At 36.8% G+C, this 19,208-nt stretch overlaps 1 protein-coding gene and 1 long non-coding RNA gene across 6 annotated transcripts in view; both read left to right on the top strand.

Annotated features, from left to right (window-relative positions):
• The window catches only part of LOC131163833 (protein LNK2), an 86,601-nt gene that overhangs the window by 4,373 nt on the left and 63,020 nt on the right, over positions 1 to 19,208 (top strand). The window lies entirely within an intron of this gene.
• On the top strand, positions 1,051 to 8,907 carry LOC131163834 (uncharacterized). Its single transcript, XR_009139141.1, has 2 exons — positions 1,051 to 1,158; positions 8,337 to 8,907. It is a non-coding gene; the product is annotated as an uncharacterized LOC131163834 (long non-coding RNA).

Raw genomic sequence — 19,208 nt, 5'->3', positions numbered from 1 at the left:
CAGATTGACCATGCCTCAAATGCTTCACACTCTGACACCATGAAAGAGAATGTAAGGGAATGTCTAAAGATCCAGTTAGAGTTCTCATGATATTCATACAAGAGTACAGACAATATTAAACATACTAATTAGTGTCTACAGCACATGCTCACGTACTCTCACAATGCCAAACAGCCAATTCTTTGATCTATGGGTATAGCAGCATGTACAATTTTCATAGGAAGTTGTCACACTAGATAATATTATGTACAGTCATGCAAGGCTGCCAAGGGACGATAATTTCTATTTGACTCTTAGGCTAATTATGTCCACATAGTGAGAACTAAAGGGAGAGGGATGCGGCTCAGATTGCAAATTTGATTTGGCATCTCTGGATTTTGAGAACCAAATTCAATAAGTACCAGTGGTCAGTACCAATCCCATGACATTTGTCAAATTCAAGGAATACCAATTTGTCAAAAATAAATCCAGGAGATCTACCTTCAACCATTCTTTTTTATCAGGAAAGAGTAAATATATTAAAAAGAGGCATCAAGGGGTTGCCACCCAAGGACAAAGGAAACAACAAGAGAGAAACATCCCTTATTGAAAAGAATCAAGAAGATCAAGAATTACAGAGGGTCACTTCCAGCCAGCCCAGAATGCCAGCTAGAGATCATAGCAATCCAATGGTCCACGACAGCCTGAATAGAAGAAGTTCCTCCAAAGGCTCTTCTGCAACCATGTTATATGCGTGTAAAATCGTGTGGTTTGCTTTCAAGCATCATGCCCTTTGAATAAATGTGGTGAATAAAGTTTCTCTCAAGATCTCTTCTATATCTTCACAAAAAAAGAAAGATCTCAATTTCTGGCAAGAAAGGCTATATTTCATTCTTGCAAACATGCTTGAGTATTCTTAATAATTTTCAATGTCTGGCAAGTCTTGTTCAATTTCTTTTGACTTTTGTTAGAATCTTGTGAGTCAACATGACCTTCTTTGAGCCCCAAGGGGATGATGTTTAACCTACTCCTATCTTTCTGGAGTTGTATTTTGGTCAGGTGGGGTGAAGAATATATGCAGCAGGGTTTTTAGTCCATTGGAGATGAGGAAATCTGTAGCTTTGCTGTAGAGGGACACATGAGTGGACTTTCTCATGATTTTTATTTTATAATTTCCAGGTTTGTATTGTGTTTTTGGTAGTTGTTGGCTAGTGTATCTGGTACATTTGCTGCCAGGTATATCAGCTTTACTTTTCTGCTAGGTGTATTGACTCTTACGTGAACTGTGCACTTCTCTCAATTCTAACTTCATGCTACGACATAAACCTGTAAAATTTCATTTAAAAAGAAATAACAAATATTAAATACTAGTTAACTCAGTCAAACTATAATCTGAGCACATCAACTAAAATTTCTAACCAAATACTTGAGCACATCAAAACAAAGAAAGTTCAAGCCTGAAAGTCAACTAAAGAAGCATAGTTATTACCCAAACTATAAACAATTGGAGAAGGACATTTGCCCCATTGTCAACACTAGACAAAAAAGGAAGAAGAAGAAGAAGAAGAAGAAGAAACCAACCTTGTCTCTTTGTGTGTGTAATACTGGATACCATTAAAAAAAAAAGTTATATGCATGTATTTCTTATTTTGCCAAATCTAAAATCATGATCTATGTATTCCTCACACAGATCTATATTTAATATCCTTGCTAAAGTCCTGGCTATGTGGATCAAAAGAGCCATTCCGGAAGTTATTGGGCAACACCAACGTGCCTTTGTGGCTGGAAAATAGATCATATATGCAGTCCTCATTGCTAATGAAGTGTTGGATACCTATTAGTCAAAAGGAAAAGCGGTGTGGCGTGCATGCTTGACATGGAGAAAGCCTTTGATAATTTCAACTGGAACTTTCCTCTCCATTTTCTTAGGAAGATGGGTTTTGGGGAGTGATGGTGCTGATGGATTCCCATTGCAGCAATACACCAAGCTTCTCCATGCTCATCAATAGGTGCCCTACTGATTACTTTCACTCCTCTAGAGGACTAAGACAAGGAGACCCTTTGTTCCCCTTCTTGTTCATTATGGTTATGGAGGTTTTGAGTCTCATGTTGAAAAGAGCTACCAAAAGAGGCCTTCTTAAAGGCCTCAGAGTTGGCCGAAATGGAAGGTCCTTAGAGGTCTCACATCTCTTGTTCACGGATGATACCACCATTTTTTTGTGAGGAGTGACCCTTTCCACATTTTGAATTATTTATTTTGGCAGCATTTGAGGCTGTCTCAGACTCTCAGGTTTGAAAGTAAATCTTGGAAAAAATGAATTATTGCGATTGGTGATAGTTTAGGAGGACCTTTCCTTGCAGGACTTGTGGGTTGTAAGATGGGATCTTTCCTCATGCTTCCTCCCACTTTTGATTTCTGTTGCCAAGAGGATTGAAGGAATTCAAAGGAGGTTCCTATGGGGAAGCTTAGGGATGGAATTCAAGTTCCACCTTGTCAAATGGGGAATGGTGAAGCAACGTATTTGTTCAGAAGGCTTGGGCGTAAAGTCCCTCTGCAATTTCAATTAGTCCATTCTTAGGAAATGGTAGTGGAGATTCATGATAGAGAAGGATCATCTTTGGCGGGGTATCGTTGCCATGAAATATGGGTTTGAGCATAATGAGTGGATCACCAGGAATAGTAGAGGACCACATGGTGTAGGGGTGTGGAAATACATTAGGAAAGGTTGGAATGACTTCTTTTCTTGTATTAGATTCCAAGCGTGGAATGGGATACATTTATTTTTGGCATGATGTATGGTATGGTTAGGAGGCTCTTAGGGTCTTATTTCCATCCATTTACAACTTGGCCTGCAACAAATATGCCCACATCAACATCTTTGAACATCAAGTCAGGATTTTTTCTGGAACATCTACTTCCATAGAAACGTGGAAGACTAGTGATGCTGGGGCAGCATCATGGATCTGCAGCCGTGGAGAAATTGGAAGAGAAGAAGGAAGGGGAAGGGAGGAGAGAGGAGATACAGGGGGGAAACCCATGTTCATTCCTAATTCAAATTCATCAACAAACTGCTTACAACATGTCTTTCACACACTATTTATAAGAAAGCCTAAACACATAAAATTACTCGCATACCCCAAAAACTAATTTACATTACAAACATACCCCTAGAGTACACAAATACTACAAACAAGCCCCAAAAATATACGTTATACTATACCAATTAAACTAAGTTACATAATAAACTACTAATTAAACCCAACAAACTCTTAACCCAATTCTTCTTAGTTATTCTTCAACATGGCTCTTCCCTAGGTCTTGCTTCTTGTTCTACATCAACTAATAATGCAGGGCAGCATCATAGTTCTGTAGCCTTGGAGAAATTAGAAGAGAAGAAGTGAAAGGGAGGACAGAGGAGATATAGGAGGGAAACTCATGTTCACTTCCAATTCAAATTCATCAACAATTGCTTACAACATGACTTTCACACACTATTTATAAGAAAGCTACACATAATATTGCACACATACCCCTAAAAGTAAATTACATTACAAACGAGGTCTTAAATTTTGATTTCGACTCAAATTTCGAAGCTCCAAAAGTATGGAAATTATGACCGAAATTTCAATTCTGATGTCAATTTCGATTTTGATTAAAAAAAAATAACAGAAATTAGTAGTAAAGCAAGGAATTCTTTGTGAAACTTTAGAAATGGTTAACATACATAATAATGTAAGTTTTAGGACTAATATATTGCAAGTTAAATACATCTATGTTGTGTATGAGGTGGAAAAGTTGTAATATAGTATGTGTAACAAACATATTTGTAAAATAATGTACATTAAACATATTCAGTTATTACAAATGAAATTCATAAATCATTTAAATATTATTTATTATACAAATAATGATAAGTTAGACATGAATACTCAAATAAAATGTTGCTGTAATTTTATTTTCTCATAAAATTTCAAATTCACTTGTTATAATCTTTTGTTTTGATAAAAATAAATAAAATAAATTAAGAGAGAAATTTCATTCACTCCTAAATCTCTCATTTGAATTTTGAGGAAATTTCATTATATAGTTAATATTTCGATAAGTTTTGCTAAAATATCGAGATTTTGATAAATTTCGGATGATTCGTTGAGATTTTGACGAAAATTATGCAAGATGGAAATCGACTGCCATTTCAATTTTGAGGGTGATGGAAATAGGAAATTTCAACAATTTTGTGGAAATTTAAGACTATGATTACAAACATACCTCTATAATACACAAATACTACAAACAAGCCTCCAAAATACACATAAAACTATACCAATTAAACTGAATAAATAATAAACTACTAATTAAACCCAACAATCCCCTTAACCCATTTCTTTTTAATTATTATCCAACATGGCTCTGCCAAAGGTCTTGCTTCTTGTCCTTCATCAACTCTTCCTTGGTTAGAAAAAAATTTGGCCTCAAATTTAAAAGTGTTGGAGGATCAGAAGGGAGAAGCAAACTTGGACTCTTCCAGAGCGAGTGCTTGAATGAGACAAGAAACCACGTTCCATTACTTGAGTTGAGAATTAGCATCAATTAACATATCGGGGTTGACAAACTCAACAATAGAAATGTAAAGACTTTGGATTTCTTCAAACATATGCATTTCCTTGCTTGTACCATTTTCAAGTTGAGTAAAATGTGATTGATTCTTTGTCGCGGTCCATTGGTAGAGTGGACTTCAAAACGATTTTCTTTCCAATTCCCACTATAGTGGAAGACATGTATTCTCACACCCTAGAGTCACACCCAAATCATCCAACCAAGGAGAACCAAGGAGTACACAACCAATCTTCATAGGTTGGATATCACACTAAACATTTAAATATTCAACCATTTGGATGGGAACCAAACATCTCTTGCAAACACGTGTATTAGAGTTATCAACCAAAGATATCACATAAGGATTTGGGTGAGATTTCGGATGAAGCTGCATTTTAAGTGACTCTATTTATGGATACTACATTTGTTGGACATCTTTCATCAATGACGATTTTGCAAACCTTTTCTCTGCATTTGAGAAAGGTGTTGAAAAGCTTGAAATTGTGCCCAAAGTTTGACAAATGGCATTCCTTTTTCCTATATTTTGTCACCATGTTGCTGAATTTATGCATATCTATGCTGCAGCTATATATCACTAACAGACCTTTAACACAATTTCCCACAAGCCTTACACCCAATTTCTCAAAAATTATCTTCAATTCACCTTTGTCATTTATTGTCCTGCTGAAATGAAACAAATTCACAAAGAAAACTCAAAAAATTACAGCCACAAAACCTGATTTTTAATGTTGGAGTGACAATTTTTAGTGTTTCGTGCCAAGTTATTGCACTTGCTTGCAATATATTGTGTCCATAATCAAAATCTATCCTTACAGGTCAAAATATTGTGGAGAAAGCCCAAAATCTCGCAATTAAAGCAATTTATCGTGAAATTGGAAGCAAGAGAAGATTCAAGCAGAGTCCCACTTGCAGATCACCGATGCGTGGGCTGCATGGGTTGCCGGCGGCAAAACGTTGTGTTGAAACTTCAGTCGGTGTAGATCTGATGATGGGGATTATAGTTGGTGGTGTCATGAAAAAAGTACAAGAGGTTGGGACTTTTGAATGGCCAACGGCTGGAGAAGTTTGGCTAATGGATGAGGCTGTTTCGGTAATCAAAAGGCGATGAAATTGTAGGGGAAGGGGCATCTAGGTGTTCTATGTTTGATGGTGTGGGTGGTGTTGTAGGATGGTAGCTGGAAAGTGGTGTTTGAGATTTGGGACATGACTAGAGGAAAAGTTAAGAACTATAGAACAGATTTTCGTTTTTTTTTAAACCAAGGGGAAAACTGACGTTCACTTCCAATTCAAATTCATCAACAACTGTTTACAACATGGCTTTCACACACTATTTATAAAAATTATTACATACATAAAATTTCACGCATAAATTTCGGGTGCTCACGATGGTGCTGCTCTTTTGCAAAAAACCCTCTCTTCGCGCAAATTGTTAGTGCTCAAAGTCATGGTGATAGTACAAACTGATGGTGGGGGTTTGTCCAATACTGATTGAAGGGAAGTCCTTTGATATGAGATCAGATAAGATAGGGAAGGTTGGAGCTCTATTTGTCCTTGAGAAGAATTGTAAGTGCAATTGGTGGGTATGTCTCTCTTCAGTTGCGACTTCATGGTTTTTTCAGAGATTCTTGTCTCATGAAGATAGGTTGTGCAAGGGTTTTCGAAGAGTCCGAGTGGGGTATGTAGATTACTGGATGGGGATTCATGTGACTAGGGCAGGGAAGTTCATGGAAATAGGGCACGGATGGAGGGGTAAAAGGTATTCCATTTTTGTTCCTGAAGGGCTGAAAGAGGATGGATGATCTTGATTTGAGGATTTGTTCATTGCTTTGGAGAGTTCTTGTTGGTATGGATCTAATATAGCAGATAACAAGAAGAACAAGAATTGTTCATGGAGTTAGATTGTTTCAGGCAGTGCTAGTGATGATGGAGGTCATTCGATCTCTAGGAGTGTGTAGAAGGGGGTCTGCACTTGTTGCGGGGGGAGAATGAATGAGAAGTTCGTTTCTTCAGCTTCACACTACCAATCGACACTAAAAACGGAATCACTTCCAGGTTCCGGCTAAGTAGCCAAGATCAGAGGCGGCTTGGGTTTCTTGCAAGGTTGATGGGTTGACGAAGATTGAGCGGGCTAGGCTTGGTCTGATTATTAATATAAATTTAGGCTAGTTGTTAGAGAATAATAAACCTCTTCTAAACTCTTGTTGGGCTTGCTAATGAAGTAGGCTCAAGAGCAATCTTATGATTAACAATGGGCTTAGGTAGTGATAAAATGCAGACGGGTCAAAAGCAGGCTTAGAAGACCTGATCGGCCCCAAACTAGAAGGAAGCCCCTCCAGCCAAAATCAAAGGAGGCTACGGGAGGTTAGAGTTTCCAGAGTAGAAGTAAGGTGATCAGCTGTTATCTTTAAATGAGACACAGGATGATAATCCTAAGCTGCGCTCCTCTTCAAGGAACATCCTTGGCGGGCATCAGGAGGTGTGTTCTAGTAGCATCAAAGACTAGGCAATGGAAGTTGGAAGTCAAGGCACTTCTCCTCGATAGGAGAAGAATGATAGCAGGGGAAGCTTCAGGGGTGAAAGGAGGGAATATGGCTCTAAGAATCTTAATTCTTTGGAGTGTGAAAACCAGTCGTAAGAAAGTGCAAAGTAGTGTTGAAGGGAGGAAACTTAATGGAGAAATGTGAGACTACTCAGGTGAAAAAAAAACATAAAATTATTAAGAGGGATTCCAAATGTGTTCTAAGTGTTGTGGAGGAGCCAATTGGTGAGAGGGCCAAATGGTGCAAGGATAGCATGAGATGGGTGTGGATAGTGTAGGGAGTAGCGATTTTGAATGCTAAAAAGGATTACTCTTGGATCATATTCGGGAGCAATATGGATATTCCTCTTATTCTTCCATTGATCGCCTTAGGCGTTTATCTTATGTGCTGCTTCCTTTAGAAGGCTTAGAGGGAATTAATATGTTTGATGACGAGGTTAATAAAGTTGAACAAAAGGTTTAGGATGGAATTTACCTACTCCAGTCCCAGAAATCTCTAGGAAAGACATTGAAACTCAATGTTTGTTGGATGAATTGGATCTCAAGTGGTCTGATCATGGAGGAAATGAAGTTAGGCTTGATGGGGGAAAATCAAAGGTGAAGGAGAGTCAAAGGGATCTAGCTAATTTGAAGTGTTCAGTGAACTATGACGGGAAGGGATTGAAGAGGGGATTTTTGGGTTGGTATTAACAGTTTCTTTGTTTTGCTTTTATTTGAACTTATATATATATATATATATATATATATATTTGAGCTTTATTTTATTTTTTTATCCTTGATATGATTGTACATTCTCTTTCTTAATAGATTTTCTTTTGCTATAAAAAAAATAAAATAAAATAAAATCACACACATACCCCTAAAACTAAATTACATTACAAACATATTCCTAGAATACACAAGTACTACAAACAAGTCCCCAAAATACACGTAATACTACACTAATTAAACTAAATACACAATAAACTATTAATTAAACTCATCTATAACTTAACCCAATTCTTTTCAATTATTCTCCAACATGGCTCTTCCCATGGTCTTGCTTTTGTCCTACATCAACTAGGGATTACATCAACTCGCCAACTTCTACAGTAATATTTACAATTTCCAGCACCGTAACACTCCTCCGGTTTGGACCTTAGATAGGAAGATGGTCTTCGCTGTTATATCTTTCTATTGACTTCTTCATTTGAATTCAAACAGCACTAATTCATCTCAGACTCAGATTTGGAAGGCAGCTGCCCCTACAATGGTTGCCTTTTTTACCAGGGAAGCAACTCATTGGTAAGATCTTGACCTTGGACAACTGGTAGAGAATGGGATTGTCCGTCGTCAACAGATGCCCCCTTCGCATGGCTGACGTAGAATCAGTTGAGCACATCCTTCTTCATTGACCATGGACCAGAAATCTGTGGAACATGGCTCTGACTCTGATTGGACAATGGTGGCTTACTGCCAGCTCTGTGGGAGAGGATCTCTGGGCCTGGATAGGGATTCGGGAAACAAAGGAAAAAAGAAAGTCTTTGTCTTCTGGTGTGTTTGGAAAGAGAGGAACTGGAGAGTGTTTAAAAATTGAATCTCATTGTTTCTGATCAGCAAAGACCAGTAGTTTACTGCAGCTGCCAGTTGGCATAGTGGACTTGTAGCAATTGATTACAGTGTAATTTTTTATTTTTGTGACATCCTTCAGGGTGGTTGATTTTTTGTACTTTGGGCCCTTTATGCCCTTTCAATAAATTTTCCTTTAATTATTCAAAAAAATCTACATTTAAGCTTAAGAGTGCCCTGCTTTAGATTACTTTCTTTACAAACATTCTGCCAAACCATACTTGCCAAAAAATAATCACTACAAACATTCTCTTGAGTTTTTCTTGCTTGGCATTTATCAATTATTGAATCCATATTGAATGATTCAACAATTTCCTCCTCAATATATGTCACTAAGTGATTTGAAAGATAGTCATCTTCCATCTTGTTATGAAGTTTAGTTTGACAAAATTCATGGCAGAGAATGCCTGCTCTGTTGTTGCACTTGATACTGGAGAAATCAGCAAGATGAATAAGTGTATCCACAGTAGGGTAGATTAAACAAACATCAAGTTGATAAAGCTGCATATGAACTTTTAAATGCATTGTGTCTTGATCACTGAAGTTTTAAGATAAATTTATTTGTGAGACTGCAAATATCATCAACATTGAATAATTCATAACAATCCCTGGGATCCAAAGATGAGCTTTGCTTGGAAACTTCATTGAATTGTTACTGAATTAATTGTTTAATCTTACAGCTGAGATTGGTGACCATAAAAATATCAACCCAATAATGAATAATGATGCCCAATTATGATATTATCATGTTAAATTGCCTACAACCTAACTTTGTAAGTAGCATGTATATCCAGATTCTCTGTTGTGTTTTCCACAAAAAAGAAGCTACCTTCTCATGAAGATCATTCTATCCTGAATCTCCTAATCTTTAAAATAAGTGATTTAGTGGCTGCCAGTAATTGCATAGCATTTAAGTCTCTAGACTTGGTGCTGCAAAGCTAAGTTAAGATTCCATAATCTGATTAATGAGATGCAAAATGAAATCTAATTCAACCCCTCATCTTGAATTTGTGTCTTTTAGATATGCTTTCAGGAACCAAACAACTGAAACAAGTTGCATTGTACATATTTATCGTACTCCAAATAGAACTCAAATGAGAACTCCCTCGTGTATCTATTGTTCGTTTTAACACACTCATTTTTATAAGCCCTATTTAATTACATCTTTGTTATCCCAGCAGCCTGTGCGTCTGTTCTTTGAGAACAATAGTCAGAACAATAGTCAGTTTGTGATGAATTCACGAATAAAGAAACCCTCCCCAGGGACAACTTCATTGGGAAGTACACAAATATTACAAACCCCCAAAACACATAATCCTACTACAAGAAAATTAAACACACGTAATAAACTACTAATTAACTAGCACATTTGGGTTTAAGACCCAACAACCATTAACCCTATTCTTTGAAATTGGCCTCTAAATTGGGGAAAAATGATCCATCCAAATACCCAATTCCCATCCTGCACCAATTCCCTCCTTTTGCAAAGAACTTGACTCCATCAATTTGGGGTAAGCACCAAGAAGTCTATCAGCAAGGAAGAGCCAGCGATATGCTTCAATTTGGTTAGTTGGAGAGCTCAAGATGGCATCAACTTATACTTCTCGTCAATAAAGAGAGAATAAGAGTTTTCATAGGCATCATGCTTAGCCCTCCCATCAAATAACCATGGAGGGCCCAAAAAGATATGGCAAATCTTCGGAGGAAGGATATCACATCAACTGTATCCACAATTGAACCAAACTTGAAGGTAAGCAAGCAGTGATCATTGAACTTCACGTTGGCATTGTTCACTCAAGCAATTTTGGATGGAACTAGATGAGGTTCAACTTCCAAATCTAACTTTTTCACAGCTTCTTGAGAAGCTACATTTGTACAACTACCAGGATCAACAACCATAGCACCAAGCTGCTTAGGACAAATCATCTGAGTCTAAAAGATGCTAGTTCCTATCCTGTATTATTTTTCTTCAACTCGGTGGAAGAGAGCATAGGTCAGAATCCTAAACAGAATTTCACATTGCAATCATCATCTAAGTCGCCTAGGACTTACATTTTAGCTTTAACTAAATTTCATTATCATCATCTTCTTCTTTTTTGAAGCATCTATGACTTGGTTAGGACACTGTGTAGCTCGATGCCGAAAACCTTGAAACTTGAAGCACTTGATTGATGCTTGGACCTAAGAAGTTGATCCCAGATGCTCAAGAGTCTTCCAAAGGGTATTATTCTATACTCCTTTACCTAATTGCTAAGCCGCTCAGCCGACTTCTCTTGCACAATTCCACTAGTTTTCTTTCTCAAACCAAAGGGTTGTTGTAGCTCTAGGAGGATTATGTTGCATATCCTCCTTAATCTAAGTGGCAACCTGTGCTGCATCCCCAACTTTAATGTGATGTCATGCGGCAAGATTTGGGGGCAATAATTGGCTTCATCCCTTTCTAGTGCAAATTTATTATCACATCCTCCTTCTATTCTATGTCGTCATGAGTAGTCAAATAATAGAACCTACTAGTGTACTCTGTCATTGTCTTCTTTTCTTGCTTCAAATTAAAAGGTTGTAGATGAAGAAGCTGCTAGTAATTGAAAGGTGCAAATTGCTCCTGCATAGGTCACTTAATCTCATTTCACATTGTAATCTTGCTGAATCTCCTTCTAAATATCTCCTATTGTTTAATCCACCAAATTCGAGCAGTTCTCTTCAATTTTGATTCAGGAAAATACAATTTTCTTGCCTCATTTATATCATACCATTGGAAATAGCAGTGGTTTAAAAGACGAAGGCGTAAGGCGAGGCGTTTTACCCTTCAGGAGGCGAGGCGTAAGCCTCAAGGCGTTGAGGTGTAAACATTTTGGGACTGTATTTTTTAAAATAATTAATAAATAAAAAAGTTATATATAGTATAAAATTTTCTTTTAATTTTTAAATATTTATCTAATAAAATTTTAAAAACATATATTTGCTATGTTTCTTATATAAATGTTGATAAAACTGTAAATTCAATTATTATATATAATTTTACAAAATTAAAACTTAAAATAAGAATTATTTTCTACAACATGCCTCAAGATTTTTAGTTGTAAAAAAAAAAAATTATATTTTGATTCCAATTTTTAATACAAAATATCACATCCTTTTCAATTTCTTATATCTATATATACATTTAAAAGATATTTTCTTTTAAATTTGCTTTATATATGTTGGATAGATAAAAAGTGAAATAGTAAAATAGGTAGTCGACGAAGCTTGGACGAATCGTCAGAGGCAGTCATTGAGTTGTCGAAGAGGGAGAAGAAGCTTTGTCGAGAGAGGAATCATTGAGAGAGGAGAAGACTGGAGGCTTCTTCGAGAGATCTGAAGCTTCATCAAGAGGAATCATTGAGAGAGGATAAGATTGGAGGCTTCGAAAAGAGAGCAGAGGCTTCGTCGAGGCTTTGAAGAGAGAGCAGAGGAGAAGAGGCTTCGCGGGAGAGAAAGGAAGGATAGGGTTTCTATTGGAAAGTTTCAAATATGTTTAGTCAACTTTCCTATTTTTCTTAGAGAATCTCGGTTGTAAATGTGTGAATATCCTAGAATATTTAGTTTCCTTAGAAGTTAGCATCTTTGGTTCTTTCCTTCTATTCTTCTGGTGTACATCTATTTATACAGACCTGTCCCTATGTTACAATTAATGAAAATTATTTCCACAAGAAGCTATCTCATTCTAGATGGTATCAGAGATAGGTTCGGATTTTGGCCTTGTGTAAACCTTAGTTTCCCTTGGCGGCTCCAATTTGACCCCAATCGCAATAGGGTTTTTTTCCTTGTTAACCTCTACCTTTATCTCGAAGGAGTGTGATGATGAAGAAAAAGGAGGATGAGACTGTGGAAAATTCTGCTCTACTTGCTGCCAATAATCCTGCTCCTCATGCTGCTGGTAACACAAATTTGGCTACTACCAATATTTATGCATAGCGGCCTTACTCTAATCAAAGGAGGTTAGAAGATAAGCCTCGAGTATGGTGTGACTATTGCAATAAGCCTCGCCACACTCGAGAAAGTTGTTTGAAACTCCATGGAAAACCAGAAATTGGAAGAGCAACAAATCTGGACCCTTTGGTAGCAATCATGTAGTCCCTAAAGCCAAAGAAGCTAATTTCCTAAGTGCTAAGCAGGTGGATCATCTTCTTCAACTGCTGAAATCTACTTCTGCCTCTAGTTTTGCTACTGGTTCATTGGCCCAAATAGGTGATAACTCTAGTGCCTACCCTTGTTGCTTAAATCTTGCACTATGGATTATTGATTCTGGTGCATTTGATCACATGACCAGTACCTCACGATTGTTTCAATCTTATTCTCCTTGTTTTGGTAATGAAAAGATTAGAATTGCAGATTGGAAGTTTTTCATCCATTGTTGGAACAGGTTTTGTCCAAATCTCTGAAAAAATAGAACTCAAATCTGTCCTTCACGTCCCTAAACTTGCTTGTAATTTGCTGTCTGTTAGTAAACTCACGAGATTCTAATTGTTGTGTCATTTTCTTTGATTCCAATTGTGAATTTCAAGACCAACTCTTGGGGAGGATGATTGGCAGTGCTAGGATGATTGATAGACTCTACTACTTCGATGAGACTTTATTCAACAATAAACAAGCTCAGGGTTTGAGTAGTAGTACGAGTTTTGTTTCTGTATGTGAACAAATAATGCTTTGGCATCTTAGACTGGGATATCCTAGTTTTCTCTATTTAACACATTTGTTTCCTTGCTTATTTAAAAAACTGGATTGCAATTCTCTTCATTGTGATGTTTGCCATATATTCAAAAGTCACCGAAGCACCTATCAATCAAAAGCTTATCATTCTTCCAAACCTTTTTATTTAATTCATAGTGATGTTTGGGGTCACTCAAATATCACTACTACTTCTGGTAAGAAATGGTTTGTTACGTTTATTGATGATCATGCACGTTTGTGTTGGGTGTACTTATTGAGTGACAAATTTGAGGTTGAAATTTTTTTCAGGATTTTATAATATGGTTGAAACCCAGTTCCAAACGATCAGTATCCTTAGAACTGATAATGGTACTGAATATTTTAACAAATGTTTAAGAACGTTTCTTTCAACAAAGGGTATTCAACATCAATCTACTTGCCGTGACACCCCACAACAAAATGGCATTGCTTAAATAAAAAATCGCCATTTGTTAGAGGTTGCATGGGCCCTACTGTTTTCAATGCAAGCTCCTAAATATCTATGGGGTGATACTATTTTAACTGCATGTTATCTCATTAATAGGATGCCTGCTCGAGTGCTAAAATACATCACTCCCTTAGATTGCCTAAAAAAACTGTTTCCTACATGTCGGATAACATCAGATGTGCCACTTAAAGTGTTTGGATGCATTGTTTTTGTTCATATACCTACCAATCTTCGATCCAAGTTTGATCCTAGGGCAAAAAAATGTGTTTTCCTTGGACATGCTCCTAATAAAAAAGGGTACAAATGTTTTAACCCCCTGACTAGAAAAATTCATATCAGTATGGATGTTGTTTTTATTGAAAACCAGCCCTTTTTTGGCCATAACTATCTTCAGGGGGAGAAAAAGGAAACTGAAGATGAGTTCTGGCAAACCTCTAAGCCTCTTCCAAATGTTTTCCTTGACATTGACATCCACTCTTTAAAGGGTTAGGAAACCGATACTTTAATTGGCGAAAATAATGGAAATCCTAGTCTACCTATATAAGGCATACCTGATTCACATACAAGGGGAGACGTACTATCAAATATTCCCTTATTTGAGCTTCGTGTTTATGCCAGAAAAAGAAATCATCAGAATAATAAAGCTCTTTCTTCAAATCCAAAGCAAGGCCAATCATCATCACCTACACAAGTTGGTCTTCCTTCACATACTCTAGGTACTTTTTATTCTCCAGATCATTGTTTTAATAATTCTTCTGATCTTGACCTACCCATTGCCCTGAGGAAAGGAGTTAGAACCTGTACCACACATCCTATTTCCAACCACCTATTGTATCATAGACTCTCCAATTCTCATAAGGCCTTTACTTGAAATGTTTCTCATTTGTTTATTCCAAGAACCATTCAGGAAGCACTAGATCACCCGGAATGGAGATTGGCTGTTCAAGAAGAGATGGATGCACTAATTGCTAACGACACTTGGGAAATTGGTGACCTACTAGAGGGGGGGAAGACTGTTGGCTGTAAATGGGTATTTACAGTAAACTTCAAGGCTGATGGGAGTATAGAAAAGTACAAAGCAAGACTTGTGGTGAATGGGTTCAATCAAACATATGGAATTGACTACCAGGAAACATTTGCTCCTATAGCCAAGATGAACTCAATTCGTGTGTTGCTCTCTCTCTAGTAGCTCACTCAAACTGGCCCTTATATCAACTAGATGGGAAGAATGCCTTCTTAAATGGAGTTAGAGGAGGAAGTCTTTATGGATCTACCGCTAGGATTTGAAGGGAAAGGTGACATAAGCAAGGTGTGCAGATTGAGGAAATCATTGTATGGACTCAAACAATCTCCTAGAGCTTGGTTTGAACGCTTTAGGAAGGTAGTAAAGAGTTATGGCTACAGCCAAGGTCAAGTCAATCATACTATGTTCTATAAACACACAAGTGAAGGTAAAATGGCTATCCTTATTGTCTATGTAGATGATATAATTCTGATAGGTGATGATAGCAATGAGCTAGAGAGGTTAGAGAAGATCCTTGCTCAGGAATTTGAGATCAAAGAATTAGGCAATTTGAAGTATTTTCTTGGTATGGAATTTGCAAGGTCAAGGAAAGGAATTTTTGTTTCCCAACGCAAGTATGTGCTTGATTTACTTGGAGAAGTAGGTCTGCTAGGGTGCAAAGCAGCAGAAACACCTATAGAGCCGAACATAAAACTCCAACCAGCTAAGGCTGGAGAAGTGATCAACAAAGAGCAATACCAGGGAAACTCCTTTATCTCTCTTATACACGTCCTGACATAGCCTTTGCTACAAGCATGGTAAGTCAATTTATGCACTCACCAGGACCCGAGCATTTTAATGCTATGTACAGGATTCTAAGGTACCTAAAAGGGACTCCAAGTAAAGGTTTATTATTTGGAGGACATGGGAATTTACATGTTGAAGTATACACTGATGCAGATTGGGCTGGAAGTATCACTGATAGAAGATTAGCTTATGGCTATTGCACCTTTGTTGGAGGAAACCTAGTAACATGGCGCAGCAAGAGACAAAATGTGGTGGCAAGGAGTAGTGCAGAGGCATAATTTAGGGTTGTTGCTCATGGGATTTGTGAAGCACTATGGATCAAAAGGTTGCTGGAAGAATTAAAGATTACTAATTCACTACCAATGAAACTGTATTGTGACAATAAAGCTACAATAGCTATCGCTCACAATCCAGTTCTTCATGATAGAACTAAACATGTGGAGGTAGACAAGCATTTTATCAAGGAGAAAATAGATGAGGGAGAAATTTGTTTGCCATATATCTCGACAATTGAGCAAGTAGCAGACATACTGACAAAGGTACTGCCGAAGAAACAGTTTGAAGACTTCACTAGCAAGCTGGCCATGGAAGATATCTTCAAGCCAGCTTGAGGGGGAGTGTTGGAAAGTTTCAAATCTGTTTAGTCAACTTTCCTATTTTTCTAAGAGAATCTCGACTGTAAATGTGTGAATATTCTAGAATATTTAGTTTCCTTAGAAGTTAGCATCTTTGGTTCTTTCCTTCTTGGTTCTTTCCTTCTATTCTTCTGCTGTACATCTATTTATACAGACCTGTACCTATGTTACAATTAATGAGAATTATTTCCACAAGAAGCTATCTCATTCTAGAGTTTCAGGTGTGTTATGGGTTCTGGCTGTTTAAATATATGCTTTAAACCATGAATCCCAAAAGGCGTATGCCTTGCATATGAGGCGTAAAAAGGCGAGCTTTTTTGCCCGATGCTTATGCCTTCTTACCCGAGGCGTAAGCCTTGCCTTTGTGGACTTATGCTTTTTCACTTATGCCTTGGGTGCGTTTAAGGCCAAAATCGCCTCAAGGGCACGCCTCAATTATGCCTTTCAAATCATTGGGAAATAGCACTCAAAGAGTACATACAATCATAAAATACATGAGGAAAACCATCGCCATTAAAATATGATACGTTTAGTTTAATTCCATTTCTCACATAATCATTTCAGCCTTCACATAACTCAAAAGTATGAGGGACAACAACTATATCAATATCCTGTTTGGTGGGAAAATCAAGCCTCTTACCCAAGGCTGCAACTTCTTAGCCTGTTCAAAGAAGTAGTAATATCTTTGAGGAATTTTCCATGTTTTGTACTCTTCTAGATAGTGATTCCACTTTTGTAGACAATTCAACATTGGTCACCTACTTGTTGATACTATACTAGTGGGAGGGGAAATTGCAAGCTAGATATTTTTTATACATGGCCAGCTTAATATCTAATTAAAGACAATGAAGAGTATCAATTTCTCATTTAATTAAAATCAATCCGATTACATTTTTCTCAAAATAATAAATTTAGTTTAAAAAGTCAAATTGATAACATCATATATATAATAATGAAGTGTATAGTACATAAATTCCTGTAATAACATTATATCTACTAGAAAGGGGACTTGTATTTATCTGTTTTAGCATATCCTTTTATTTTTTTATTTTTATTTTTTTATTTTTTATTTTTTCTGAGACACTCATACCACGCTAGTAGGCTTCTCTCTGGTTGCTCAATTAAATTATGTTCGTGTATTGATATCATCGGCAGTTAATTTCAATCATCCCTTATATTAGTTGGATGTGAAGGATGCTTTCTTGTATGGAGATTTGTAGGTATCCATGGAGCAACCTCCTGGGTATGTTGCTCAGGTGGAGGTAAAGTATGCTGGTTGCATAAGGCCATTTATGGTCTTAAATAGTCTCCTTGAGCCTAGTTTGACAAATTTAGTGTTGTAGTTTTTGCATTTGACTTTATTTAATGTTGCTTTGATCACTCAGCCTGATCATTTAATTTTTGTCCACAAAACAAAGATCGGTGTGGTGCTTCTAGTAGTTTATGTTGATGATATCATTATCACTAACAACGACCATAGTGGGATTGTAAATGTTAAGTGGTGGCTTCTACCAAAATTTCAAAATCAAGGACTTGGGTATTCTGCGTTAGATTTGTGGTATTGAGATTATACAGTGTAAGAAACGGTTGAATCTATCTCATTGAAAATATATGTTGGACTTGGTAAGTGAGACTGGTTTGTTTTGACTTAGGAGCTAGCTAGTTGATACTCCTATGGATCCTAATGTGAAGTTGTCTAGGGATGTTGGATCGGAGTTTGAAGACAAATGTTGATATAAGTAGTTGGTTGGCAAGTTGATCTACTTGACTATTACTAGACCTAACATATCTTTTGTGGTGGGGGTCGTGAGTCAGTTTCTGGATAATCCCAAACAACCACACTGGTATGTTGTTTGTAGGATTTTGCGGTATCTCAAAACTGTCCTGACAAAGGTTTGATTTATAAATGTATAGAAATTATGAGATTGTTGGATATTTTAATGTTGATTGGGTTTGATCTGTTGATGATCAAAGGTCTACTACTAGATATTGTACATTTGTCGGAGGTATCTTGTTACTTGGTGTGGCAAGAAACAAACTACCATAGCAATATCTAGTGTCGAAGCAGAATATCAAGCTATAACTCATACTGTGAGTGAACTTATGTGGCTGAAGTCCTTTTTGTCATTGATGGGATCCTTTGTAACGAGTAGATGTGTTTTGTGATAATCAAGCTGTCATTTATATTGCTAGCAATCAAATGTCTCATGAGAGGACAAAGCACGTAGAAGTTGATTGTCATTTTGTGAGGGATGCTGTATTGAAGAAGGTCGTGAGGACTCCCTTTGTGAAATTTGGCGATCAATTAGGTGATGCTTTTACAAAACTTTTATTTAACCACGCTTTTTTCTAATGTTTGTTACAAGCTGGGTTAGGTGATATTTATACACCTCCAGCTTGAGGGGGTGTGTTAAAAGAGAATATGTTATTTTAATATTAGATTGTGTTAGTGAGGGTATTTTTGTCCCTATGACTTTATTATTATTAATAACATATAAGAGGGCAAACCTGGAGCTGCATGTAGACTCCAGGAAACTGCCGCTCAATTCTTTCCTTTCTTTTTCTCTTCTTCTCGTCTTCACCTCTCCCTTCTTCTTCTTCTTCTTCTGTCTGTCTCTAACTTTACAAAGAATAAAATAGGGTTTATTTTTATTTGATTTGATTTTTATTCATTGAAAAAACCTTTTATGCATGATTTAATTCATAAAAGTAAAGTATGGATATTATTGAATTACTATGGCAAAAGTTGTTACAGCAAATGAAAGTTAGAAATTTTGGTTTTTAGTTGTAGTTAGAACAGTTAAAAAATCAACAAAAAAAGGCTAAAAAATAACAACATAGATAAA

This window comes from Malania oleifera, chromosome 9 (assembly GCF_029873635.1).
Source record: "Malania oleifera isolate guangnan ecotype guangnan chromosome 9, ASM2987363v1, whole genome shotgun sequence".
Taxonomy (NCBI): Eukaryota; Viridiplantae; Streptophyta; class Magnoliopsida; order Santalales; family Ximeniaceae; genus Malania; species Malania oleifera.
The sequence above is the reverse complement of the archived record's forward strand: the minus strand, read 5'-3'. Positions and strand labels throughout refer to the sequence as shown.